At 35.9% G+C, this 7,800-nt stretch overlaps 1 long non-coding RNA gene across 1 annotated transcript; it reads left to right on the top strand.

Annotated features, from left to right (window-relative positions):
• Positions 1–988: 988 nt before the first annotated feature.
• On the top strand, positions 989–7,540 carry LOC136827018 (uncharacterized). Its single transcript, XR_010849778.1, has 3 exons — positions 989–1,094; positions 5,980–6,100; positions 7,204–7,540. It is a non-coding gene; the product is annotated as an uncharacterized lncRNA (long non-coding RNA).
• The last annotated feature ends 260 nt before the right edge of the window (positions 7,541–7,800 follow it).

Here is a 7,800-nt window from a genome sequence, read left to right as displayed (position 1 = left end):
TAGTTAGTGCTGAAAAATTATTAGTTTTCTATCACGGAATATGAAGAAAACGGTAGTTTGAAGTAGAGGTAAACTATATCAGATATTATTTGTGTCTTAAAAGATGAACAGCTGTCGTAATCGGTGTACATTCCTTAATATGGTGTATTGAAGCCTTTATTTTTAGGTTGTTTTGAGGGTTTATTTATCTATAGAATAATTCTAAGCACCCACCATTTTTTTAAATACAAGTAATGCTTAAATTGCGGGTAATGAAAAATGAACGCGGACTGAGGTTTTACACCTATGAGCACCTGTGAGGTGCGACTTAAGTCACCATTGCTCTAAAGCTTACATTATATATATATATATATATATATATATATATATATATATATATATATATAGAGAGAGAGAGAGAGAGAGAGAGAGAGAGAGAGAGAGAGAGAGAGAGAGAGAGAGAGAGAGAGAGAGAGAGAGAGAGAGGAAAATTTCCCTTCAAATCAAAATATTCTTCAAATAAGTTAAAATAACCAAGGTACAATTGTGGCTTGAAGCATCTTTGTGTAATTACTGATAATGATATACCTTATATTACATAACTGAAATCTTATTTCCTACGTCTTAAGCAAATACAATTTTAAAATCACCTCAGGTCATTATAATGTCCATACTTTATGAATAATGTTAATTAATTACCCAGTTAACTAGCAATTGACCTTTCGTTTACTCACCCCTCCCCCTCCCTCAACCGTCATTAACCAGGACCCATCTCCCCCCACATTGCCCCCCCACACCCCCAACACCCACCCACTCAGAAAATAGTATATTGAAAGTGTCTTAAAAAACCAAATTAATGTTTTTTCCTGTAATCTTTCCATATCTTTAGTTATTGTGGTGTTTATATAAACCTTTCCTCGATGAAATTAACAGGAATGTCATTGGAAAGCTTTTGAAAAAGTTAATAAACAGCAGAAAAATAGAAAGACACGTATTACTGGACGTCATACTGGAACACTGGAAAATCTGGAAGGTGGGTTCAGTCTTTCCACAGTAGCCGGTTTGTGTGCAACCATCTGATTTTGGGACCATTTTCAAGACTGTTTTACTATTATGTAAGTATCTTACTGTAAGGGTTTGCTTAGAATTAATGACTCATGATGGTATCTCAGCAAGAATATATTTTTTAGTGAGTCCAATTATCAAATAAGTGCAATTTTGGGGCTGAAATTATCTTTGCACGACCGGTTGGAAGGAAAGGTGTCACCTGTGACCTGTACCAAAATAGGATGAAAGTGTCAGGTGTTATGACTTTTATATTTTAGCACTTTAGCCCATTGATTACAATATGATTGAGGGATTTTGTTTCGTATTTTTAAGGAAACTTTGTTAGGGTTTTATATATTTCCCAGAGGAAACTCTTGGGTTATGGTTCCAGGCTTTTGGTCACAATTTCCAAGTCGCTTCAGTCTCCATTAATACAATTTTACTTTCCATCGTATTATTCAAAGCAAATTTTTTTTCCATGTAAAAAGTATCCGTAATCCTGGAATACCTGCCATCTCAACTTTTTTTCCCCAAACTGCATTAACTTGAGAACTGAATCTGTTATTTCGTTCTTTATGTCTTGGAGCCTTTAAATTTGCCGCCCTGAGATTACACAAAAGTTCCTTTTCGAGGACTGAAAACATCAAGTTCAAGAAAGTTTTTTTCTGAGTGGTGTAGCAGCGTAGATTTGATTACTGATATGGACTATGTCGTATAATGAGAGAGAAAATCCCAGAATGTGTCTGCGTTACGATGTTTATGATGAATTGAGTTTGCGGGTCCCCAGGAATAAAAAGTGTAAACAGTAAATAGTATGGAAGACCAGATTGGCGGTTAGAACCAGCTCAGTGCTTCTCGAGTTTTACATTTTATATTGTTTTTCAAGTAGGTGGTGGTGCTTATTTACGTTGGTTGGTTCAAGTGTTGCTCGAAAAAAACAGGTCTGTGTACTGTTGTCTTATCCAGCTTTCACTGGAAAGTTAGGCGTGTACAGAATTAGGATTACTGAAAGCGGTTAGCTTACTTCGTTGCATAAGTCTGACCAGTTAATTACGTGACTTAGTTCGCTGGAATATTTGTACCGTTTTATTTAAGGGACTTCAATGCATACAACTGTAAGTTTTTTAGCAAATATTTTATTTTTCGTCCCTCCGATATAAAATAATCGTAATTTTTAGTACCGAAATTGTGCTTGTACAACCGGTAGCCCGAAAAATTTAGAGACGTCATTTATCGCTTCTACAAAAAACTATGGAAGTGTCAGGTATTAAGATATAATTTTATTAGTGCTTTAGGCCCTTGATTCCTGTATGATTGGGGAATTTCATTTGTGTATTTCATAGATGAAAATCTTGTATTAGGGGTTCATATGTTTTGCTTGTTCCGTTTCTTTCGATTTCAGTATTTTATTTTGGAGTGCAATCTTCAGAACAAACTTTTCATATAAAAATGACCTGTATTCCTGAAACATCAACATTTTGCTAAGGGTTGGAAACCATTGGGTAGGCCCACTGTAAGAATCATGTCAGCGTTTTAAGTTCTACTTCGTTCTCTAATTAGCCAAGAAAGGTGCTCATCTATTTTCACTGGAAATTTGTCGACGTAGTTCCTGCCTTCAAAGGAAAATAATTTCAGTTTTAGTATAAGCTATTAGCTAGCTGGTTTGAGGATTAGTAAAACCTATTAGCAGCTTGTTTTTATATCTGTAAATTTGACTACTTAATTTAAAATTCGCTGAAATGAATGTTTGTCGAAGGGGTCATTGTAAGAAATTTGTCTCGAGTTTTACAATGTGTGATCAGTTTAGGTTAAAAAAAGATTTTTTTAAGCTTTGCGGAATTGGGCGTGTTTGTAACGTAGCCTGTTTCAATGAAAGTGTAAGCCACGATCTATATATACCTTGGTGTAAGCACAGTTTGACCAGAATTCGGCTACCGGTATGACGTCAAACTAAAAATACAGCATCTACGCAAATGCAGTCCTGGTTTACAGTTTTGGCTTCCCCACGGGTGTTCCAATATTTTACAGGTTTCAAGGTTTTATGCCGATGCTTGTTAGCCTAGATATTTCCTTTGCTAAGAAGTTCAGTGTGCTTACCACGATCTTGGGGTGTGTAGAGGTCGACCATAATTACCTAAAGCTCGTATTTGTTTGATAACACATTCTAATTTAGTAAAGCGTTAGCTTAACTATTTTTTTTTTTTTTTGAGACGTGAGGCTGCTTTGATCTCTCTTGACTACACTTGAAAGATTGGGCTCCGTCCAGCTTTAGGTCCATCCAGTTTCACAAAAGTCCGGTTATTTCGCTAGTTAACGACTTTAGTAAAGATGACACGGACTTCATAGTTAGAACTTAGGGTGGTATTTTTACCCAAATATTTCGTTAAAATCCAAATCCAAGTAACGATGTGATAAGGGATTTATACTCTGTCAGGGGCACATGTTGGCTAGCGAGAAAGGTCCAGAAAATGAATTGGGTGAACTAAGAACTGGATTTTTTTGTCAAGTGAAAATATTCAGTATCCAAAAATTTCACGTGGCCAGGGAATCCGCTGTTTTATCACTTATCATTCTAGGTGCATATAAATCTATTTTATTGCTTACATGTCAGTTTAACCTGCCATTGGTGAGACTTATTCGTGCATACTCGTTCTTGTCGAAATTAGTGTTTTCCAAATTTTCTAAGATTTTAGATTTTTATATAAAATATATTTTTGCCAAGAGCTCGAACATTTTGTTACAGTTCAGGCCTACTAATGTTCTAGTGTTAACGAGGTAATTTTGATTCCCCACTGTAATCATGACTTGTTCTGCACACCTCATATGTTTTCCACTAAATATTGGGGCCTCAAATGAAATTCAGGATTAGCTTCGTCTTTTGGAGTCGATTTTTTGTATCTCATGTATACACATAATGCATCACCTTGGTTTAAGTTGGAACACCTTTCTGGTTGCAAAGGCTTGCACGTCGTTTATTGCTAATGTTACTACGTTCCCAGGCCGCATGTTAGCATGTTAGTTTCACTTTAGCTAAAATACTGACTGTGAAGACTTTTCCCGAAGCTTGTATTAATTTCTTAAGATGTGAAAGTCTCTAGACGACTCAGCTTGTTGTCCCAGAGCAACGGAATGAAGGCTCAAATGCCATTTCAAGAGGCTTCTAAGACTTGTTCCAGTAACCAGTTATATCATAGTTCGCTTTCTTGGGCTGATAGTCCTGTTTTATGATAGATTACCCTTCCTCTTTCTCAGGAACAAAATTATCCCCTCTACCCCAACTCGCTACCGCCACAAAGTCCGGGGAAAAAGGGAAATCTCGGGTATTTCAAAGAATGGCTACGTTGTTGGCCTTATAGAGTGAGTTGGTACTTAGAGAAACCATAAAGATGACCCTTCTAAGACCCACAGTCCTATTTCATTGACTGCTCTTTTCTTATTCTTGACCTCTTGATATCCACCTAATTTCCAGATTCCTGGTCTGGAATCTATTACAAAATGAGCTGAAGCCAAAAACAACAAAGGACCCAGGTTTTGGAATACTCCACTACAATGCGACTGAATACAAGGGAATATGATCTTAAGATGTTGTATCTATTCATTGTAAACAGGGACAGAAGTATCAAGTGCTCTAAAGTGGGAGTCCATTCATTAGCTGGATGATATTTCGCAAGGACCAAATCCAGAGTGCTGCTGTTAAACAAAATTCTCTCTTTCTCTCTCTCTCTCTCTCTCTCTCTCTCTCTCTCTCTCTCTCTCTCTCTCTCTCTCTCTCTCTCTCTCTCTCTCTCTCTCAAATGGAATCAAAGCACCTCCAACCCTGTTTTCAAACTGTTTCCAATATTGTATTACTATCATTGCCCTTATCTGGTTAACTATCAGAGCTGAGGTTTTTTAACTTTTTAAAATATTTTATATAACCCACATAACTGAATCTATAGGCAGTAGCAGCTCCTCCCACCTCCATCTCTATAATGACAGGTACTCAGTGGCCACTCATGTATTGCAGTTTGTGGCAAGGTCAAACTTGAACTAGACGCCTTACCCCTTAGGAAAAACACAAACGGAAAGAGGCACAGGTTTTTTGAAAGGTAACCTAAAAATTGTATTTCCGGAAGCGTAGCATGTCAGCCAGAAAATGGGGTGCAAGTCATTCGGCCCGCATATTGGCTAGATAATACTCTTCCGGTATAACACTCCAGCTCAACGTGACAATGCAGTTTAGTCCATATGCTGTGGAAATTCATTGCTTGTTTGAATTTTTGCTATGACTTGTTTTCAATAATTTGAAAGTTTTGTTGTTGTTGTTGTTGTTGTTGTTGTTGTGTGCGGGGTACAGCTTTTTATCACCTATACCTAATAACACGAATTGGCTCCATAAGTTCTGTGGAACCTGCAATGTCATTTGTCCTATAATACAATGGTGCAGATGTATTCGAAGGCACGCTGTGTATGATAATTGACAAACCCATACTATTATAGCACTCAGGAGAAAATAAGTGTTTAGTGTTTTTTCTCGAAGGACTTTAAAAATTGCCCTCCTGATATCAGAGTGGGAGATTATTGCACAATCTTGGAGCTGCAAAATTGTAGGCAATAAAACGGAAATTCGAAGTGCATCTTTGCTCAGTCCCATCAGGCAAGGATTGGAAAATTATTTCAAGCAAATCAGTGTAGCCCATCTAATAAGCTTATCAATTTAGTCACCAGTATCTATACTAGTTACAATATAACCACAAGTTGAGGATCATAATATATAATCCATAGACCATTTCGAAACATCACTTATCCTCCTAACTGTGGATAATACTCAAGAGGATACAGCATGGCCTGAAATAACGTGAATTTTTCTGTAATCCTTAAATTTCTGGATTTACTGTATTACTGTACGATATTGAACTCTGTTCTAATAGTGATCATGGCTACCAAAGACTTAACCAATGGTTTTTTTTTCAGACTGTCAGCATGACAACCGTTGGCAAACAACATTGGTGGCCAAGAGTACCCAGTTTGATATCGTCAGAGCCCAATCCTTGCAAGCAGTATTATAGCTACGGATAATCTCTCACTTCAATAGGTAAGAATTTAGAGCGATTATTGATACTTATAGAAACCTTTGAGTAAAATGCTTTAATTCAAATGATCCCCAGGGATATAATTCGTATAGATAATCGAATGACAGATAGGAAATGCCAAAATTAAACTCAAATTTTGAGTTGAATCACGCTAACGAAACTAACAGTATTTAGTCTTAGATCATGCGCCCATTAGCTGTAGGTTTTGCATCATTTTCTATAATACTTTGAGATCCTATTGCGCGTCCAAGGGCTGTCTGAGAAGCACACAGGACTATAAATGCAAGCTCTTTTACTGTAATATTCTTCAAGTACTTTTTAACTTGATTTAAGATATCTTTAGCTTACTACTTAACTAATGATTAAATTTAGCTAGGTCGTGACCTTTTCTGAAAAACGTGACTATTATCCTGAGATTTTTCTGCACTGGTTATAACAGACTGGCTCTCAGATTTGTCATGAGCATCTTCCTACTTTAATTTCTAAGGACCACATTCAGTTATTCAAACTTTTTTCTAGTTTATAGCTTTCCTGAGTAACTTAGTCTCCCGTCTTATGAGAGGTCATGACATGCTAAGTGTGTTTCTTATTGAATACCACCAGTTTTCATTTGATTTATTTTTTTAGTTCTTGGGGCAACTTACTGAATATTTTGAGTTTTATTGTATTTAAAATTCTTTTCAATTATATCACATAGTGGCGCAATGTACATTTAGCTACACTCCTATTTGCAGTTATGCTGGTAGAACCTGTGGGAGATATTTTGCATATTTTGTACAGTTATTCTCTGTCCTTATGCACACCAAAACGCATTGTATATTTGTCTTGAATCAGTAGGCAATCATTAATAATTTAGCTTTGTTAATAATCTTGTGAAAAATTCATAAAACAATTTGATCATCCATTCAATAGACAGTTATAGTAATCTGGTCTTTTGATTGCATTATTTTGATTGCGTTTTGTAACAAGTAAGTTTAACGAATATTTCTTGGATTGCTAAAATTCATGCTGCACAATCTTGAGGGTTTTTTGTTCAAAAAGTAAACCCTTTGAACCAAATTAGATGAAAATGTGACTAGTTCTAACAAACATTTTTTTCTTACAGGTGAAATGTCCATTCTTCGCCCACGATTGGACTTGAAAAATTTTGTAGAGAAATTCCTCCTCTAGCAAAATCATTCAACCTGACAAATTTTGGAAAGAAGAAGAAAACCAGCCATTTCAAACCACGCATAGATGCCCTGGAGCAAGAAATCAGAAGAAAATCCGATGCAAATTTTACATTAGTTTTTAATTAGGGGTTTCTATTGACAATGACCTTGTCACTCTTGGTGATCAACACATCTAAATAGTTATCTAGAATCGAAGCAACAGAATTTAATAGGACGTTTTAGCTTATTGGCAGAATGGCAGACGGGTCTGGTGATAAATTTCGATCATAACCATTATGAAAAAAAAACCTCTATTTTTTTGTTTTGACTGAGTTAAATAGAAAGTTGAGCTTGTGTGTGAATTATTAAGCTTTGTTTCTATTAAGGAGAATTTATTGCTTTTAGTAAAGTTAGAATATATTTAGTTCTGACCATTCTCCAGTTCCCTACCCTGCATTGAAACTGTAAAATTAAAAAAAAAAAAAAAACTAATTCATACTTACATCTTACATCATTCTGTTCATTCAGGTACATAAGTTTTATATGAAAGT

This window comes from Macrobrachium rosenbergii, chromosome 41, assembly GCF_040412425.1.
Source record: "Macrobrachium rosenbergii isolate ZJJX-2024 chromosome 41, ASM4041242v1, whole genome shotgun sequence".
NCBI classification, from domain to species: Eukaryota; Metazoa; Arthropoda; class Malacostraca; order Decapoda; family Palaemonidae; genus Macrobrachium; species Macrobrachium rosenbergii.
Note: the sequence above shows the minus strand (reverse complement) of the source record. Positions and strands in the feature narration are given on the sequence as shown.